The sequence below is a fragment of the Dasypus novemcinctus genome, chromosome 23 (assembly GCF_030445035.2).
Source record: "Dasypus novemcinctus isolate mDasNov1 chromosome 23, mDasNov1.1.hap2, whole genome shotgun sequence".
Classification (NCBI taxonomy): domain Eukaryota; kingdom Metazoa; phylum Chordata; class Mammalia; order Cingulata; family Dasypodidae; genus Dasypus; species Dasypus novemcinctus.
Window position 1 is genome coordinate 49,742,978 of NC_080695.1, and position 21,353 is coordinate 49,764,330.

A 21,353-nucleotide genomic window follows, 5' to 3' on the forward strand; every position below is an offset into this window, starting at 1 on the left:
TCAGGTGGAAGAAAGAACTTGACAGGGTTGAACTTGACTACTTAGCTGATTTTCAAGGTAAGTGTGAAATTCAGTCTGATTTCTCCTTGCAATTTCTAGTAAAATACAAGAGGAAATGGATAAGCTGAGAACTGAACTACTGCACACAAAGAAACTGGAAATTGATGGTTTGGAATATTCTGAGTTTTTGGAAAGTGAGTTCCCAGAAAGTAATGTTCCATGCAAGGGTTTAAATGCACATGCCACCATTAAGAATTTCCAGGGAAGTCAGGATTGGAAATGCAGTTATCCATGAAGAACATGTGGAAAGTTCTTTCATCTGATGGTCTGGGCTCCTGTGTATTACATGCAAAATCACATTTTCAGCAAGAGCTGTATGAATAGAACCACTGCCAGCCTAGAACAAAAGAGACCAAAGAGGAACAGATTGAAGGAAAAAAATCATTTCAAGGGCAGAAAGACAGAAGCTGAGTTTGGGGCCAAAGACATCTTCTCTGGCCAAGATAGTGGGTCCACCCATGTGTGTGGAAAGGGTGAGCTGCCCTGGCATCTTGAGAGGGTGGGCCTTCTACCTCATTGTTCAGGAACAGTGCTACCACCCCAGTGTGCCGAGAGGGTGGAGGCTATACCATGGAAATTGCAGAGAGTCTGACCACCAGCCCAATGTTGTGAGATGGTGGGGCCAGTGCCCCAACACTTGCAGAGAGCCAGCTACCATCCCATTGCTTGGAGAGCATAAATCCTTCACCCCAGTATTTGGGAAGAGCATGGAGGCTGTACAAGCACTTGGAAGGTGTGGGGTTGCCACTCTATCAGACCCAGAGGAAATAAAATCATTCTATAGATAACTTTCAGACCTTGAAAACTACATTTGTAGGACTATTGTATATCCTGCAAGGTTTTAGAATTGTTTGCAACCCATGAGCATTGTTTTTCTTCTGTTCTCCCTCTAGGAAATAGAAATGTTTATCCTATGCCTGTCCTTCCATTGATTTAGATGAGATTTTAGACTAAGTATTGTTTCTGAAATGACTTAAGACTTTTGGGACATTGTAATAAAATTAGTGTATTTTGCATATAGAAAGAACATGTTTTTTGGGGGTCTACTGGGGGGAGTGTAGTGTTTTGAAGCTGTTATGTATCACAGGAAAATCTGTTAAATTTATTCCATTCCTGTGGCTGTGTATACATTGTAAGTAGGACCTTTTTATGAGGCTAGTTTAGTTAAGATGTGACCCACCTCAATCAGAATGGATCTTAATCCTCTTCCTAGTGTCCTTTATAAGAGGAGAAAATTCAGATACAGAGAGAATGCCACAGAAAGTAAAAAGCTAAAACAAATGAAACCTGGAAGAGAAGGACAAGACCAGGAGACACCACAAGGTGGCTTCCATGTGACAAGTTAAGGACCATTGGTCACGAAGTGCTAGCCCTGAAACTCCAAAGTCTTGGGGAGAAAATATTGTCTTGATGCCTTGATGTGGACATTTTCCCAGCCTCAAAACAATAAGCTAATAAATCCCCATTGCTTAAGCCAACCCATTTCATGGTATTTGCTTAAGCAGCCTAGACACTAAAACCTTAAGCTTTCAGCACTTTGAAAATCATGGAGATTTCTGTTGCAGCTGAGTATATACTCCATTTTGGTGAATGCTTCCATTGCAAACACACATTCATGCAAATATGTGCATTCTCCAATTGTTGGGTATAGTGTAATTTGATAATCAGTTAGTGTCACGTGAATCTTTATATATCCTGACTGAATTTTCATTAAATATTCAAGTGTATTTATTTTACCTTTACTTTTGTACAATATTTTCACATCATATAGAATTATCTTTTGAATTTTTTTTTTTTTTACAGCAAGTTATAGTATGTTCTTGCATTCCCTTTTCTTGTTGCTGTTATTGGTACAAGTGAGAAGTCAGGACCATTTGTATTGTTGTTACATGATGTATAATGTGCTGCTATTAAGCTTGTTCAGTCAATTTTCAAATTTCTTATTAGAATTTCAATTCCAAAATTGTGATTTTTATGTTCTATAATTTTGCTTAAAATTCCATCTATTTACAAATTATGCATATAATTTTAAACCTTGAATATATTTATATTAACTGCACTAAAGTTCTTGCTTTCTGATTACAATATCTGAGTTCCATCTGCTTTAATTTCTATTGAAGATTTTTTTGTTCTGGAGAATTGGTCACATTTTTCTTTCTTTTGTGTGTGTGTGTGTGTGTTTGTGTGTCTATTGATTTTTGATTGAGTACTAAACATTATGCCTGATATTTGAAAAGACTGCATTGTATTACATTCCGATGAAGAGTGAGCTTTGTTTTAAGGCTGAAGCCTTAAAAAAATTTCCACCCATTTTTTTAATCTTCTACCTGCTACAGTTTGCCAAACTTCCTATGTTAAACAGATAGCCAAATATTTAGGTGAAACTTAAGTGCAGATTGCAGATTTTTTGGGTCCATTTTTTCTGTTGGCTTCCTCCCTCCCAGAATTTCACTTTTAATTTTCTGTCTTATCTTTTAGTCACAACTTTATCCTCTGACCTCAACCCAGTGAGCCTAAAACTTTCTACCCTCAGAGCTGCCCTCAATTGGAGTGTCTTCTGTCAAAAAGCCACAAACACAACATTTACATGTAGCATTTCATACTTCAATGGGAGATTATCCTCTAGTCTCTGCCTACATTCTGTTATTTGCTAGTACTTTCATTTTTCAAAGAGATTTCCTTTCCTAGTTTGTTTTTTTCCCTCTGTGGTAGTGTTGGTACTAACAAGTTACTCTGCCATTACCACAAAGACTGTTTGTTAGAAGCTAGATATATTCTTTTTTTGTTAATTGTCTCTTGAAAGATTTCAGATTATTAATGATAAATCGGTTTTATTTGTATTAACTGTTAAAATTTATCTAGTCTAATTTCTTATTTTTGTCCACCTGTGCATTTCTGACTCTTATTGGTATGTTCTCCTTGGAGCTTCAGAATGATGGCTATTTGATGTAAATATAATTATCAATTCTGTTATTTAACTTCTTTAATATAGTGATGAGAGAACCAGAGCTATGAAGAATCTCAGCAGTGAAATCTATATTTGTGTATCCAGTACGTCTGCATAGACTCATCTACTATGAAGAAGCATGTTGTAGATGTCTCTGGCTTCTTTCCTAGAACTGGCTTGCATCACATGAGGAAAAAGTTTCCCCCACTTACTGCTTGGGTGAGCCAAATCATAACTCCCTTCAACTTCCTTTGCAATTATTTTGTTCAAAGTTTAAAAGAGGTGTTATTTCCCATAAAATCATAAACCCCCCCCATTGTGTATGTATAATTCAGTGAGATTTAGTAAATGTATAGTTGTGCAACCTTCACCATAATCCAGTTTTAGAACACTTCCATTGCCCCCCAAATCCCTAATGTCCAGCTTTGCAGTCAATCCTCTCTCCCACCAACAACCCAAAGGAAATATTAATCTGATGTTCATCTCCATTGTTTCCTAGAAATTTCAAATAAATCACATGATATGTGGTCTGTTATGCCTACATTATTTCACTTAAAATATTTTTGATATTCACCCATATTTTTGCATCAGTAGTCTGTTCCTTTTTATTATGGTGTAGTATTCCATTACAACGATATACCACATGCACCAGTTGATGGAAACTTGGGTTGTTTCCAAGTTTGAGGTTTTCTTTTTTAAATATTATTGCTCATAACTTTAATATTGTAAATGTAGTAAAGGGGCACCAGAGCTATCTTTGTGGTCTGATATAATAACTCTCATTACCTCCCCAAATTATAAGGTTTAGTGTGGGATTTTGATTTTGTGTCTAACATTTATTTTCCAAGAATAACTAGAAATCCTCAAGCGAAGTAATAGTAAGTAGGTATATTCATTCAGTTTTGTGGCTGAAATTTCTTGGGTTTAAACAGTGCCCTTCCTTCTCAGGAAGAATGTTTGTAACATTGTGGGTTTGTATATTTGTTTTAATATTTAATTATTTTAAAAATGTGGTATATACACACAATGGAATACTACTCGGCTGTAAGAACAAACACACTACAAACACATGTGATAACATGGATGAATCTTGAGAACCTTATGTTGAGTGAAGCAACCCAGACATTGAAGGACAAATACTACATGACCTCAATGATATGAAATAACCAAGCTGCCCTAGATAGCAAGAGACTGAACGATAGGCTTACAGGAAATCGGAGGGTGGAGGAAGGATGTGAGCTGATGTCTGCAGGGGTGGAATTTAAGACGAGATGGTGGTAAGTATGAACACAAAGAAGAGATAAAAGGGGGGCAAGGGGTTGCCTTTGGTTGGGGCTTTGCGGGTTTGAGGGTGGCTGGGGAGGGACGGATGGGTAACATTGACCAAAAGTGGGGGGAGGGAGGGGTAGCATACGAACACAGCAGAGGGTCAGGTGTTGGTGGAGAGTAAAATGCCGAGAAAATCATATCAAAATATAATAAAGAGGGTTACCTGTTTAGAATGCTCGGAGGGGAGGGTCTGATGCAGGACGGACTCCTGGGGAATGTCTAAATGCTCATTCTGCCAGAGTGGGTGACACCATGGGGTAGAAACCCAAGTAGTGAGAGTGGGGGTGGACCCACATCCTGGGGAGGACTAATGCCATCAAATAGAGGGAACTGTATCCCTCGAGAGAAAGGGTGGCTCCCGGGGCATTGGGGCAGTTGAGCAAGTTAGGCCCTGAACACTATTCCATCTATATGTGGAAGTGGCTCCTCAGGAAACAGAGGTTGGCTGTCACTGTGGGCACCAAGGTGGAAGGGAAAATGGACGTTAAATGTGTGGAACCAAGGTAAATGGGGGGTAAGAAAGGAGTTTCTTGAGAGTACACAAGGATGGATATAAAACATGTAATATTACACCATAACATATAGGAGATAACAGACTGATAATGTAAACCATAATGTAAAACATAGGATAACTAAGAATGTAAAAAACTGTGTATCCTAAAGCATGCACCATAATGTAAGCACAGATGTCACCTTGTTAGAAAGCTAGTGTCTCAGACTCTATACATCACGTTAAGTAAATATGATGTGAATAGGGTGTAAGAGTAGCACTGTGGAAGGGAAAAGGTTTTGTGGTGGATGTATGGGAGTGCTGTACATTATATATATGCATTGCTGTGGTCTAGGGCTCCTGTGAAGAGAAGCTGAATAATTGGGGGGGGAAAAAAAAAAGAAAAAGATAGGATGTAGAATTTTTTCCAAGTAAACACGTGTTCTTTATCTAACCTTTAAACCCATCGCTATATGCCATTCCCTAGTAAGGGACCCTGACATTATATTGGGCTTCAAATTTCAGGGAGTTCTGGATCACAGAGTGTTTCAACAATGGCAATGGAGGGATACTGGTATGGGATGCCATTGACAGGTGATATATGGCTGACAGGGAGCTGTACAGAACATATGTCCAGGGTGCATGGTAATGTTTGGATATACTCATAGTGGTAACAATTAAAAACCACAGCAGGGGGGGTACTGGGTTCCTGGCCAGTGGTGCTCTGTCATGGTCCTAGGGGAGCAGCGACAGTCTCCCAGGTGCAGCGGCTGGGGCCGGGAGGGAGTGAGGGTTCAACAGTGAGCCCCTGATGCTAATGACTATGCTTGTGAGCTGATAAGCCTAAAATAAGAACAAGGCCTAGAGCAACATTGTGCCTGGGAATTTCCTCCTGTCAGCCTTCATGTTACTCAAATGTGGCCAGTCTTGAAGCCAAACTCAGCATGTAAATGCAATGCCTTCCCCCCCAGCGTGGGACATGACACCCAGGGATGAGCCTCCCTGGCACTGAGGGACCACTATCAACTACCAACTGATGATGCAACTGGAAAATGACCTTATATGGAAGGTTCAATGCGGATCAGCAGAATATCCCTGTCTACATAAAATAACATGACTTTAAAATGCTGTTTGACCTAAAGTAAGGGGGAAATGGAAAGGAGAAATGAGTTTATATGGCTATGAGTTTCTAAAAAAGAGTCTGGAGGCTGGCAGAAGGATTGCCCTTATGCACAACTGAGCAGAGTCAGAGAGACAAATAAAGCAGATACAACCCCCAGATATTGGTTCCTTTGAGGGCTAAAGAGACCCATGGGAGTTATGGTCATGGCCGATGGGGTTAACTACCAGGTCAGATGGCCCCTCTTTGGAAATGGTGTTTATGTGTGATGAATCTGGACTCAGATGGGATCTCCCTTCATAAGACTTTCATGCTAATGTGCTGGAGGTGCAGTTAATGTTGGGGTTTAAGATATATTTAGGGTATTTGAATCTCTGGACTGACAATGTGATAGCCAGGTCCTGAGCCTCAACAGACTCCAGCACCTACAATCTGACTTATTGGACTTACCACACTCAGCTAAGATGGAGTTGAAGAAGGACAACCACCACACCATGGAGCCTAGAGTGATTACAACTGAAAGTGGGAGGATTGCATCCAGCATCCATGTGGAATCTGAGCCTCCTCTTGACATAGAGGAGCAATGGACACAACCAATCCAGTGTCCACATAGAAGAGGTGGCATTGGATTGGGAAAAGTGGACATGGTGGCTGATGAGTATGGGGAAAGGCAGGAAGAGATGAGAGGTGGAGGCATCTTTGGGACATGGAGCTGCCCTGGATGGTGCTTCAGAGGCAATCACCGGACATTGTATATCCTCACAGGGCCCACTGGATGGAATGGGGGAGAGTATGGGCCATGATGTGGACCATTGACTATGAGGTGCAGAGGTGCCCAAAGATGTACTTACCAAATCCAATGGATGTGTCATGATGATGGGAGGGAGTGTTGCTGGGGGGGGGGAGGTGGGGTAGGGGGGTGGGGTTGAATGGGACCTCACATATATATTTTTAATGTAATATTATTACAAAGTCAATAAAATAAAAAAATTAAAAATTAAAAAAAATATTTAATTATTTAAAACATTGGAATCTGTGAGGAGAGGAAAGTTACTAAATTGCTATTTCTCTGAAAGTCCTTACTTCAGTTTTTCCTCAAACTTGATCAGCAAAATCATTGTGCCTTATTTTTCTTAAATGCCATTAAAGTCAGAGTCGGAGGAGGTGGGGCAAGATGGCATCTGAGTGAGTGCACCTCATAATCTCTCCCGCAAAGAAGCAGCTGAGTAGGGTCGGAATCCTGCTGGACTGGACTGTTTCAGGTGTTTGCAGGGCAGAAGTTGTCTGGACATCAATTTGGTGGGACGGTGACAGAAAAGATTCTTGCAAGAGGTAGAATTTTGGGTCTCTTGCATGGAGGTCAGAGGTTGGGGGCGGGACCCTACCCCCTGGTGCTGGTGGCCTAGTGGCGGTGATTCCAGAAGGCTTTGTTGGCTGGGGTGTTCCCAAGCCCTAAGCAGACTGTTTCGGGGGCTTTCAGGGTGGGAGGTTTTTGGAAGTCGATTTGGTGAGACAGTGATGGAGGAGATTCTTGTGAGAGGTGGAATTTTGGGTTTTTGACATGGAGGTCAGAAGTTGTGGGTGGAGCCCCTCCCCCTAGGGCTGGCGGCCCAGCCACAGCTATCCCTGAAAACTGTGTTGTGCTGCCACACTCCAAGGTCCTGTGTTAACTGGATGTGTGGTTCCCAGGCCTGTGTCCCCTAAAACCTGGTGGCCCATGTTCCAGAGATTCACACACCCTGAGTCTGCAATATCACGGACTTCCCACCCCCGAATCCACCACACCCTGAAGTCCGTCTCAGGTCCTTGATTACCCTAGCCCTCCATGTTTAGTGTTGTTTTTTGTTTTTTCTCTCTCTCTCTCCTAGAGCTTGGAGGAGTGTACCAGCTGACTTGGGGAGAGTCTTGGATGAAAGGAGAGGCAAATCTTCTGAGAAAGCCCAATTTACCTAAACATCCTGGGATAGGAAACTTGGTCTGGGAGAAGGTGGAGTCAGAAAATCAATTACACCTCCCCTAGCACACCTAAGGGGGAGGGACTGTAAGAGGTAATATCCAAGCTTCCAATAGCATATTTGGGGTTTCTGGTGAGGTGTACGTGCTCTCACGCTGGAAATAAAGAGTCATAGTCTTCTACATTAAGTTGGTTCAACAAGGACCTACTTGAATCTCCTATTGGAACTCTCAGGGAGCTTTCCTGCTGCCCTGAGAGAGAAGTGAGGAAGGGAGAAAGGGGGATGGTCAGATCCCTAAACGTATTATTTAACTGCAAAGAGGATTCCTAGCTTGAAACGTTGTTTTTTTGTTTGTTTGCTTGTTTGTTTGTTTTTGTCATGGTTCGCTAATATTGCATTGTGTCCAGGACTTTTCTCCCATTTGAACCCCCAAATTTATTTTTCATTTATTTAGGTTTCTTTTTTCTTTTTCTTTTTCTTGCTTGTTTTCCCTGCTTTTATTTGCCCCCCTTTTTCTCTTCTCTTTTTCCCTTTGTTCTCTTTTCCTCTTTTTTATTTTATTTTCTTTATATAAGAGGTGCTGCAGGGAGCTCATCACATTTGCCCAGTTTCCTCATCCTCCATTTCCTTTTTTCTGTGTGTAATGATTTTGGCCATGTACACTATCCCCTTTCCCCTACATCTTTCTATCCTCCATCATCTACTGTTTCTCTTATATTCCACCTCCCTTTCTTTGGCCCTCAAATTGTCTGACTTTTTATTTCTAATACCTTTGTTCTGTTTTCTGTCTTTTATCCACTCTTGATATTATTATCTTTCTTTTCTCTTTCCCTCTCTCATGAAAACACTGGACTTTTAATTCATACTATAATCCTCCCAATATTCAGTTGACTACTTATTATAGGTACTCTACTTACTACTATAACTCTACACAACTTACATGAGTCTAATATCCATTCTCCTAGATCTCACATTGTTGCTCTGTTAATATTTATTGCCAATACTACTTTATACATTTTCTTTTCTTACTCACTTTGCTTTCCCTGGCCCTAATATTCTCCTTCAAAGTGAACTTAGCCAGCAACAAGAAAATAGAGTAAAAAGAACAAATTGACAACATGAAGACAAAACACTTATGCATGAGCCACAACTAATTAATCCCCAAGACTAGACAAAGAAGCTAAGGAACTGATTAAACCCGTCAAGATAAAATGATGACCAGACAGCAACAAAAAACTACAAAACAAACCAATAATCAGGAAAACACAGCCGAATCCAATGAACAAACTAAAAACCAAGAAGAGGAGAACATTGGACAAGTAATTAAAAATCTCAAAACATATATTAGAGACCAACTTAATAAAGTAAAGGAAGAGATTAACAATATGAAGAAAACAGTTGGAGAGGAAATTGCAGACATATGCAAAAAGATAACAGATAAGATGGTGATGAATACCACAGTTCAAGAAATCAAAAATACACTTTCAGCAAATAGCAGATTAGAAGAGGCAGAGAGAATTAGTGACATGGAAGACAGTACATCTGAAACAAATGGAGAGTAGATCTGATAGATACAAAAAATCCAGCTGGGACTTAGGGACCTGAATGACAATGCAAAATGCACAAACATACATATTATAGGCATCCCAGAAGGAGAAGAGAAGGGAAAGGGGAAAGAAGGGGTATTGGAGAAAATAATGGCTGAAAACTTCCCAAATCTACTGAGAGAGATGGATGTATATATCCAGGAAGGACAAAACACCCCAAACACCTTAAATCCCAACCGAACTACCCCAAGATATATACTTATCAAATTATCCAATGCTCAATATAAAGAGAAAATTCTAAAAGCAGCAAGAGAAAAGAGAACCATCACATACAAGGGAGGCTCCATAACATTAAGTGCTGATTTCTCATCTGAAACCATGGAGGCAAGAAAGCAGTGGTATGATATACTCAAGGTAATAAAAGAAATAAATTTCTAACCAAGAATACTCTACCCAGCTAAGCTAGCATTCAAAAATGATAGAGTTAAAAATATTCACAGATAAACAGAAATTAAAAGAGAATGCCAACAAGAACCCTGCCCTTTGAGAAATACTAAAGGGAGTTCTGCAGGAAGAAAGAAAAAAACAGGAGAGACAGAGTTGGAGGAGAGTGTAAGAGCAACAAAAAAGACAAAATGAGAAGTTAAAAAAAACAAAAAATGACAAATACAAGCCCAAAGAAAATATGGCTAACATCAATAATTCCTTGAAAATAATAACACTGAATGTCAATGGATTAAACTCACCTGTCAAAAGTTTCAGACTGGAAGACTGGATAAGGAAATATGACCCATCTATATGTTGTCTACAAGAAACACATCTTAGACCCAGAGATTCAGGAGGTTGAAAGTGAATGGCTGGAAAACAATCTTACAAGCAAACAATAACCAAAAAAAGGCAGGAATAGCTTTATTCTTATCAGACAAAATAGACTTTAAATGTGAAACAATTGTGAGAGACAAAGATGGATACTACATATTAGTGAAGGGGATAATCTTTCAAAAAGAATGAACAATCATAAATATTTATGCTCCTAACAAGTGCACCTCCAAATACGTGAGTCAAACACTGAAAAAAGTAAGTGAAAGAATAGATGCCTCTACAATTATAGTGGGAGACTTTAATACATCACTATCAACTTTGGACAGAACATCTCAAAAGAGAATCAATAAAGAAACAAACACTTTGAACAGTATTTTAGAGAAGCTGAATCTAATAGACATATACAGATCATTACACCTGAATACAGCAGGATATACATTTTTCTCAAGGGCAAATGGATCATTCTCGAAGATAGACCATATGTTAGGCCACAAATAAAGACTCAATGAATTCAGAAAGATGGAAATCATACAAAATAATATCTCTGACCACAGTGGAGTGAAACTCGTAATCTGCAAGGGCCAGAGGCCCAGATTTCAGACCAAGATATGGAAATTAAATAGCACACTCTTAGATAAACAGTGGGTCAAAGAGGAAATCTCAATAGAATATAATAACTACCTTGAAACTAATGAAAATGAAAACACAACATACCAAAACTTATGGGATGCAGCAAAAGCAGTACTGAGAAGGACATTTATAGCCATAAATTCAAACATTGAGAAAGAAGAAAGAGCAAAAATTGAAGAACTAACTGCACATTTGTAGGAATTAGTAAATAAACAACAAAGTAACCCCACAGGAAGAAGAAAGAAAGAAAGAACAAAGAGCAGAACTAAATGAAATAAAAATAAGAAAGCACTTGAAAATATAAACAAAACCAAGAGCTGGTTCTTTGAGAAGACCAATAAAATTGACAAACCCTTAGCAAGACTAAGAAAGAAAAAAAGAGAGAAGATGCAAATACACAAAATAAGACATGAGAAAGGAGACATCACCACTGAAGCCACAGAAATAAAGACTATGATAAGAAGATACTTTGAAAAATTGTATTCCAACAAAAATGACAATTCAGAGGAACTGGGCAAACTCCTAGAAACGCATAAGCAGACTATATTGATGAAAGAAGAAATTGAAAATCTCACCAAGCCAATCACAATTAAAAAGATAGAATCAGTCATTAAAAACCTCCCAACTAAGAAAAGCCCCGGGCCAGACGGCTTCGCAGGTGAATTCTACAAAATATTCCAGAAAGAACTAATGCCAGTCTTGCAGAAAGTCTTCCAAAAAATCGAAACTGAAGGAACATTTCCTAACTCATTCTATGATGCCAACATTACCCAAGTATTAAACCCAACAAAGACACCACAAGAATGTAAAATTCCTGTCCAATTTCTCTAATGAACCTAGACACAAAAATACTCAACAAAATACTTGATAACCATATTCAACAACACATTAAACGAATTACACACTATGACTAAGTGGGATTCATTCCAGGTATGCAACAATGGTTCAACATAAGAAAATCAATCAATGCAATACACCATATAAACAGATTGAAGGAAAAAATCACATGATTTTATCTATAGATGCAGAAAAAGCATTTGACAAATACAGCACACTTTCTTGATAAAAACACTGCAAAAGATTGAATACAAGAAAAATTTCTGAACATGATAAAGTGTATATATGAAAAACCCACAGCCAACATTTTTTACAATGGTGAAATCCTAAAATCTTTGCCTCTAAAATCAGGAACAAGACAAGGATGCCCACTATCACCTCTTCTATTTAACATTGTCTTAGAAGTACTTGCTCGAGCATTGAGGTTAGAACCAGAAATAAAAGGCATTCAAATTGGAAAGGAAGGAGCCAAAATTTCATTATTAGCAGATGACACGATCCTATACATAGAAAACCCTGAGAGGCCTACAACAAAGCTTCTAGAACTCATAAATGAGTTTAGTAATGTCACAGGTTATAATATCAATGCACAAAAATCAGTAGCATTTCTGTACACCAATAATGAGCAAGCTCGGGTGGAAATCAAGAAACAAATTCCATTTAAAATATTAATTAAAAAATCAAATACCTAGGAATAAATTTAAGTAAAGATGTAAAAAAAAAAAACTTATACATAGAGAACTACACAACGCTATTCAAGGAAATCAAAGAAGACCTAAATAAATGGAAGAATATTCCCTTTTCATGGATAGGAAGACTAAATATTATTAAGATGTGTATCCTACCAAAACTGATCTACACATTCAATGCAATCCCAATAAAAATCAACACAGCATTCTTTTAGGAACTAGAAAAGCTAACTATGAAATTTACTTGGAAAGGAAAGAGGTCCTGAATAGCCAAAGACATATTAAAAAAAAAAAAAGAAATTCGAGGAATCATGCTACCTCACTTCAAAACATGCTACAAAGCTACAGTAGTGAAAACAGCATGATATTAGCACAAGGAGAGACACACTGACCAATGGAACCAAATTGAGAGTCCTTATATAGATCCTCATATATATAGTCATATAATATTCGATAAAGCCACCAAACCCTCCCAACTGAGAGAGAATGGCCTATTCAACAAATGGCGCCTGGAGAACTGGATATCCATATGTAAAAGAATGAAAGAGGATTACCAACTCATACCTTATACAAAAATAAACTCAAGGTGAATCAAAGACCTAAATATAAGAGCCAAGTCCATAAAGACTTTTGAAAGCAGTGTAGGGACCCTGTAATAGGAAATGGTTTCATGAACTTCACACCAAAAGCACAAGAAGCAAAAGAAGAAATAGATAAATGGGACTTCCTCAAAATTAAAGTCTTCTGTACCTCAAAGGAGTTTGTCAAGAAAGTGAAAAGAGAGCCTACACAATGGAAGAAAATATTTGGTAACCATATATCTGATAGGAGACATATCTTGCATATATATAGAACTCATATATCTCCAAAATTAAAAAAACAGCCCATTTAAAAAATGGGAAAAAGATTTAAACAGACACTTCTCCAGAGAAGAAATATAAATGGCTAAAAATCACATGAAAAAATGCTCCAAATCTCTAGCTATTAGGGAAATGGAAATCAAAACTACAATGAGATACCATCTTACTTCCATAAGATTGTCGGCTATGAAAAAAACAAAAGATTACAAATGCTGGAGAGGATGTGGAGAAATGGGAAAACTGAACCACTGCTGCTGGGAATGCAGAAAGAGCCAGCCATTCTGGAGGACAGTTTGGCAGTTTCTCAAAAAACTAGCTATGGATTTGCCATATGACCCAGCAATTCCATTACTGGGTATATACCCAGTAGAACAGAAAACAAGGACACAAACCGATATATGCACACCAATGTTCACAGCAGCATTGTTCACTATTGCCAAAAGTTGGAATCAACCCACATGCCCAACAACAGATGAATGGATAAATAAAATGTGGTATATACATACAATGGAATACTACTCAGCTTTAAGAACAAATACACTACAAACACATGTGATAATATGAATGAATCTTGAGAACCTTATGTTGAGTGAAGCAACCCAGGCACTGAAGGACAAATACTACATGACCTCAATGATATGAAATAAGTAAACCAAGCTGCCTCAGAGAGCTAGAGACTGGATGATAGGCTTAAAGGAAATTGGGGGGTATAGGAACGATGCACGCTGACACCTACATGGGTGAAATCTTTGATAAGCTGGAGGTAAGTATGTGTACAAGGAAGGGATACAATGGGGGAATAGGGTTACTTTTGGGTGGGGCTTTGTGGGCTTGAGGGGGGCTAGGGATAGGTGGATGGGTAATATTGCCCAAGAAATTGGGGGGAGGGTGGGGGAACATATGGTCATAGAAGATGGTCAGGTTTTTGGTTGAGAGTATAATGCTGAGAAAAGTTTTTCAAAAATATAATAAGGAAGGTTACCTGTTTAAGATGCTTAAAGGGGATAATCTGACACAGGACAGGCTTCTTGGGTGTGTGTGAGTGCTCATTTTGCCATAGTGGATTATATCATTGGACAGAGAATCATATAATGAGAGTAAAGGTATACCCACATCCTGGGGAGGAATGATGTTCTCAAATAGAGGGAATTGTATCTCTCGAGAGAAATGGTGGCTCCCAGTGCATTAGGGCAGTTGAGCATGTCAAGCCTTTAACACTGTTGCAAGTATCTCTGAACATGGCCCTTCAAGCAATGAAGATTAACTATCACTGTGGGCCTTGAAGGGAGGGGGAAACAGGTATTGAATACATGAAATCAATATAACTGTGTGGGCAATAGAAGTGTTCCATAAGGATGTAATAAGACATGTTAAATTACTCCAAAAATGTATACAGGCTGATAGGCTAAAATGTAAATCATAATGTAGAACATAAGATAACTAAAACTTTAGAAAATTGCATAGTCTAAAATATAAACCACAATGTAAACCCAAATGTTACCTTGATTGAAAGCTATTGTCTAAATATCTATACCTCTGTTTCAGTAAATATAATATGAACATGTAAAAAGATTATTGCTGTGGAAGGGAAAAGGGTTTTATGTTGGCTATGTGGGAGTCCTGTATATTGTATATATAAATTATTGTGATCTAAACCTTCGGTGAAGATAAGCTTAATAATTAGGGGAAAAAAAGGAAAAGAAAGGACGTAGACACTGAGGAAAAGATGAAAAAAGTTGCCTTGCAAATTTGCATACAGGCCAACACTTACTGCAGTGATGGAAGGCAAAACATCAAAAACAAAGCTTTTACATTTGTAAATTTTTTGATACCCCAATTTATTTTTACCTTAATTTTTCTAAATGAATATGTTTTCTATATCTAACCTTTAAACTCATCACTATATTACATTTTACTATTAATGGAATCTGGCAATATATTGGGCCTCAATTTTTAAGAAGTTTTGGATCACAGAGAGGTTCAACAATGGTAGGGGAGGAATACTGGTGTGGGATGTTATTGACAGGGGACATATGGTCGGCAGGGAGTTCTCCAGGGCATATGTCCAGGGTACATAAAAATGTTTGGATTTAACAACTGAGTGAGTGCTGAGTTCCTAGCCAGGAGAGCTCTATCCCAGTCCCTAAAGGAATAGCAACAATCCCCCAAGTGCAACGGCAAAGACCAAAAAAGAAGGAAGGTCCAACAATGAACCCTTGATACTAATGACTATGCTTGTGAGCCTATATGCCTGAAATAAGAACAAGGCCTAGAGCTGCAGGGTGCCTAAGAGTTCCCTCCTGATAGCCTCCGTGTTGCTCAAATGTGGCCAGTCTCGAAGCCAAGCTCAGCATGTAAACTCATTGCCTTCCCCTCAGCGTAGGACATGACTCCCGGGGATGAGCCTCCCTGGTGATGAGGGATTACTACCAAGCACCAGCTGATGATGTAACTAGAAAATGACCTTGAATAAAAGGGTAAACTCGGACCAGCAGAATATCTCAGTCTACATACAATACCAGGAGTTAAAGTTGCATTTTGACCTGAATAAAAGTTGGAAATGGAAAGGACAAATGAGTTTATATGTCTATGAGTCTCCAAAAAGAGCCAGGAGGTTATCAGAGGGGTTGCCCTTACACTCACCTGAGCAGAGTCCCAGAGACAGTTAAAAGTAGATGCAACCCCAGGTATTGGTTCCCCTGAGGGCTGCAGAGACCCACAGGTTCTATGGTCATGGCAAATGGAGTTCAGTGCCATGTCAGTTGGCCCTACTTTGGAGTTTGTGTTTCTGTGTGATAGAACTGGACTCAGATGTAATCTTTGTCCACAAGCCTCTCCTGTTACTTTTAACAGATCTGTAGTTGGTGCTGGTTTTAGTGTATACCAGGGGACCTCAATCTCTGGACTGAACATGTGATAGCCAGGCCCTGGGCCTCAACAGACTTGCAGCTCCTACCCTCTTTTTGATTGAACTTACCCCACTCAGCTAACATGGAGGTGAAGAAGGTCAACCACCACACCAGGGAGCCAAGAGTGCCTACAACTGAAACCAGGAGAATTGCATCCAGCATTCATGTGGAATCTAAGGCCCCTCTTGATATAGATGTGGAGTGGACATGGCCATTCTAGGGTCCACAGGATAGAGGAATAGAGAATGGATTAGAGGAGACTTACTAATATTCTATTCATGAACTATAATGATTACTAATCCAAGAAAATGTGGCATTGGTGTGGAGAAAGTGGCCATGGTGGCTGCTGGGGGTAGGGATTGGGAGGAATAGATGTGATGTGGGGCATTTTCGGAGGTTGGAGTTGTCCTGGGTGGTGCTGCAGGGATAGTTACCAGACATTGTATGTCCTCCCATGACCCACTGGGTGGACTGTGGCAGAGTGTGGGCTATGGTGTGGACCATTGACCATGAGGTGCAGCGATCCTCAGAGATGTATTCACCAAATGCAATGAATGTCTCATGATGATGGAGGAGGTTGTTGTTATGGGTGGAGGAGTGGGGTGAGGGGGGTTAGGGGTATATGGGGACCTCATATTTTTTTAATGTAACATTAAAAAAAATAGAAAAAACATGAATAAATAAAATAAAATGCCATTAAGATTATATAAATCACAGCCTGTTTCAAGTCTCTAATAAAACTTAAAGAATATTACATTCCAGTAAATAATTTAAATTACTAAGAAATTATGTATTGATAGGTCTAGCTCACACTATGGACCATAACCTTCCAGTATTACTACATACTTTCTTTCATATGGCAAAGAGTTGTTTTCTGGTAGATGTACATCAAAGTGGTGGTTCAGCAACTCCGGAAAACCTCCTCATCTGATTTTCCACTTCGGCAGAGCATCTCTGGAAAACCACTTTTTTCTAAGTCTAAGTGCCAAAACCATGAATAATTGAATAGCACAGTGTTAGATGGAAACTACCATAAAAAAACATGTCAAACTAGTACATGAAGTTGACACTCAAAACTCAGAACAGATCACACCATGCATGATTTATATGATGTAGAAATTGAAGGAAAATTAGAGCCTAATATTTTCATATAGTGTTTCCAAGATGCACTTTTTCAGTGTTTTGCAGACTCCACCTATGCTGTGATATAGAAGTAATCACTGGAATAACACATGTCAGAAACAATAAAACATAATTTATATTCATCTTTTATCTCTTAAATTGTAATTTCTTGGGATAAGTGAGGTTTTAGCTAACTATACTGAATTATTCTGTCCATCTGTGCCACAGATTAAAAATCACTACAAAAATACATGTATTATAGTGGCAATTGCAGGTGTGGTTTTTACAAAGGAAACATTTTTTGTACTTACATAAATATTTTTTCTAAAAACAGGATGCCATTAAAGTGAGAGATGTTAGTTAGTTCTTAATTTAGAGGTTTTATTTTCCCTGTCTAACCATAGATGATGTTAAAGCTGACTATAATGTCTTCTTTTCCTGCTCCTCAAGGAAGAATGTCAGTATAGATTTATGTATATATGTATATATTTATAAATATACATAAATTATATTCTTTTGTAAGTCATCTTAATAAAAAATGGAAGTAATATCAAATACAATATTTTTGTGCTGCAGAACTCCAAATAAAGCAAAAATATAATTTATTCTGAATTACTGACAGAATCATAGTTCCTTCTCAAACACCTCCTGCTTAAAGTGTAAACCTGTACTGTTCAGAACACATAAACCATCCAGAAAATGCCTTGTTTCTTCATTCTGCCTATGATCAGCAGTCATTCTGCTGCAGCAAACCCTTCTTAATGAATTTTCAGTCTCAAGTATTTATTTGATCCTTAAAGAAAATTTAAGTAAGTCTAAAGGGAAATACATCAGTAATGCCATTTAGACAAAAGCAAAAATTGTTAAGGGCTTTTAAGTGGGACTTACCCATTTTTCTGAAACTGGGAGATAACTGATGAGTTTGAGAAAAAGAGGAATAAATTATCCTGGCAATTGTTAGAATCTAATTAGTGAAAAACGCCTTTCCACCATTTTAGTTCACCCCATATATCCAGATTATTCTACCTGTAATGTATAATGCTTTTCTTTTTTTTACAATTTACTATGAAAGATAATTGAGAATGGCTTACATATGTGTTTTCAAATGCCTTGCAATTTTCTTACCTTCAGGTTAGGAACTAGAAAATTAAAGCTACCTTTCCTATGCTCTCTTAAAGTTCAAGGTCCCCATGTGGTTTAGCATCTACCAAACAGGACCTTGAGCATTGTAACAGGAGCTTGTTCTTAAAGTGTTTGCCCAGGGTGCACACATCCTTTTGACTCACACTTAGTGACTTATAATTCTTTTAGAAGAGCAAGTCACCTGGCCTAGCCTTCATCACTTGTGTAGCATATAAATTGCCCCCAGGACAGGCAGCACATACCTGAAAGCAATAACATCATACTTTAAGCAGGAGAACAGCACAATCTTATTTATTTATATCAAGGAATAAATTATAGGGAGACAAAAATGGAAGAGTGAAGCTAGTTAAGAAATGTTTCCAATGTCCAAGTAAGATATAATTTGTGGCTTCTACAGAGCATTTGGAAGTGGAGAGAATGTGATGTGTTTTGGTGGTAGAGTCAACATGACTGGCTGACGGATTAGATGCTGAGGATTAAAGAAAGGAATCATTCAAAGATGACTACTCCATGCTTTATTTTGCCAATGATGAAATAAAGTGTGAACCCAAGAAAAATTAGAATCCAGGAATGGGGATTCACCATGAAGGTGAATCTAATAATTCTTTCCCCAACTATCACATCCAAGGTACTGGAGAAGATACATCTACATGATATGCCGCCCCAAGTGTTAAGGAATATATAATACCTAGATTGTATAAATTAACCCAGGGCCAAAAAAATATATTTCATTAGCATATTGTAATACTGATAATAAAACTTAAAGGAGAAAGCACCAATAAGGGGAAAATGCAGGCTATCTATAATTTCAATATAGATTTCTTTGAAAAATCTGAAGTCAGATTTAGCAAATTAAAATCCAAAGATTCTGAAAATAATGCACAATGACCAAAGAGTGTGTAATCTACAAATACAAGTGTGATGCAAAATTTAATAAATCACTAAATATAATAATCATATCACCCCTCTCTCTCCTAGGACATATACCAAAGCCTTTGTTCTTGGAATTTCTTCCTAGAAGTTTGGTCTAACAGGGCCATTAGGCTCAAACAAGGCAATTCAATTACTTTCCACTCAATTTTTCCCAGTCTCTCTCTACCAAGTAATTTATAACTCAGTGATCTCCAATCTAAGAGTTTAATGTTCCCCTGACTTTTCCACACAGGATTAATTTCCTTAGGGGATTTCCACAGACAAGGCAATATGAGTACTTTCAGATTGTTTTATTTAACATTTCTTGCTTCTTTTACTAACAGTCACAGTGGATGAGAAAGTTGGAGATAAACACATTGTAAAAATCAAAGTCCACAAACTACTTACAACAAATTGGAGTTATTTACTTCTTCATTTATTCACTCACTCAATATTTACAGTTTCTCCAATACATTCCAAACACTGTGCAAGGAATTGGGAGCAAAAGTTCTTGAAGAAGTTCTTGAATTTTTTTCTTTATAGGTATATTATTTTAAAAGTCTATCCATATAAACATAGGGTAGATATATATAAGCAAACAGAAATATCAATAACAAGGCAAAAGGTAACTGAAAACAAAAATTCACATGATATTTTTGATTGATAGAAGTTTGGGATGTGATAACATAGCCAAGTGCTTGGCTGATCAACTTGTATGTGCTCCGCATAAGTAAAACGTGGATAGAGGGTACTAAGGGTAAAAAACCGAGAGCAGAGTCATTTTCCAATTTGACTTTGTATCATTTGTGGTTCTGGGAGGAAATAGATGGTACATACTTTAATTATGATTATTCATGGAGGATTTAATAAAGTGGCTAATTCCAAAGATGTAAAGAGGGGGTAGGGAAAGCACCTCCTGGGGGCAGGTTCTGGAGAAAGGACTGCAAAGGTGGCAGCAGCCTGAGACAAGCCAACAGAAAGAAAATCTGGGGAAAAAAACTATCCAGATCTCACCCTCCTTTTCCCCACCAATCCCCTGCTTGGCTCCCCACTGGCCAAATCCACCTACAAGTTAGAGCAAATATTAAATTACTTTAGATCAGCCCATTCAAAACAGAGAAGTAGAGCAAGTAGACCTGGAGGGAAAAAAGAGAAAAGGCAGATATCCAACAAAGTCCTCTCAAATAAGATGTAATTTAAAAAAAAATTAAGTGTATAGCTAAGTGCTATGATCATGAAATCTCATAGAGCAGCTGCATTATAATTCATTAGTGATGCTCTAAGCAGAGCCCATGTGGCATATAGTGTAGCTCTATGAATCCCCACAGATAGGAAACAGCACAGGATACCGTTTTAACTCTAGGGATTCCACAGAGTGAATTCAGACTCTCAGTCCTCTGCTTCCCTCTCACCCTGGAGCTAGAATTTGGAGATGCCCTCTTGGGACAGGAGCCCTCCCTTCAACTGCCACCAAAGAGCAGTTACTTCAGAAAAATCAGGCATGAGATCAAGCTGGAGAGCTTCTTCATGGAAGAGCTGACAGACCAGTGTGTCAGGGAAGAGGCCCTCTGCCTGTGCTCCTGATGCTGGACAAAGCAGCCGCCTCCCTGACACCTGGAGGTTCTGTGTTCACACGGAGCCTCCTCCCTCCCCAGGGCCTTCAGCTCAAACTGCGCACTCCGTGCAGGCTGAAAATGACGCTTCTGAGTAGGATGGGGACCAACACCGCAGCCAGAGGTCTTAGGTCAAGGATGTCCCCTACAAAAATGGTGTAAGTTCACCCTGCAGTCTGCCTTGGGCCCAAGCCTACCCCAGCTCCCCTGCTTTATGGGCGGAGAGTCATCATTTTTTTTTTCAGTCCATCAACATTTAATACATGTATTGATGAAGTTGTATTCAACTATTGCATTTTGTAAATAGTTTTGTGCCTGTTCTTTCTGTTTTTTAAATTCCACCCTTCTTTTGGATGATTTAAATATTT

The 21,353-nt window shown here is 38.6% G+C and overlaps 1 protein-coding gene across 1 annotated transcript in view; it reads right to left on the reverse strand.

The window, feature by feature from the left end:
* Positions 1 to 21,353, reverse strand: part of LOC131275604 (ral guanine nucleotide dissociation stimulator-like) — a 94,849-nt gene that overhangs the window by 72,351 nt on the left and 1,145 nt on the right. The window lies entirely within an intron of this gene.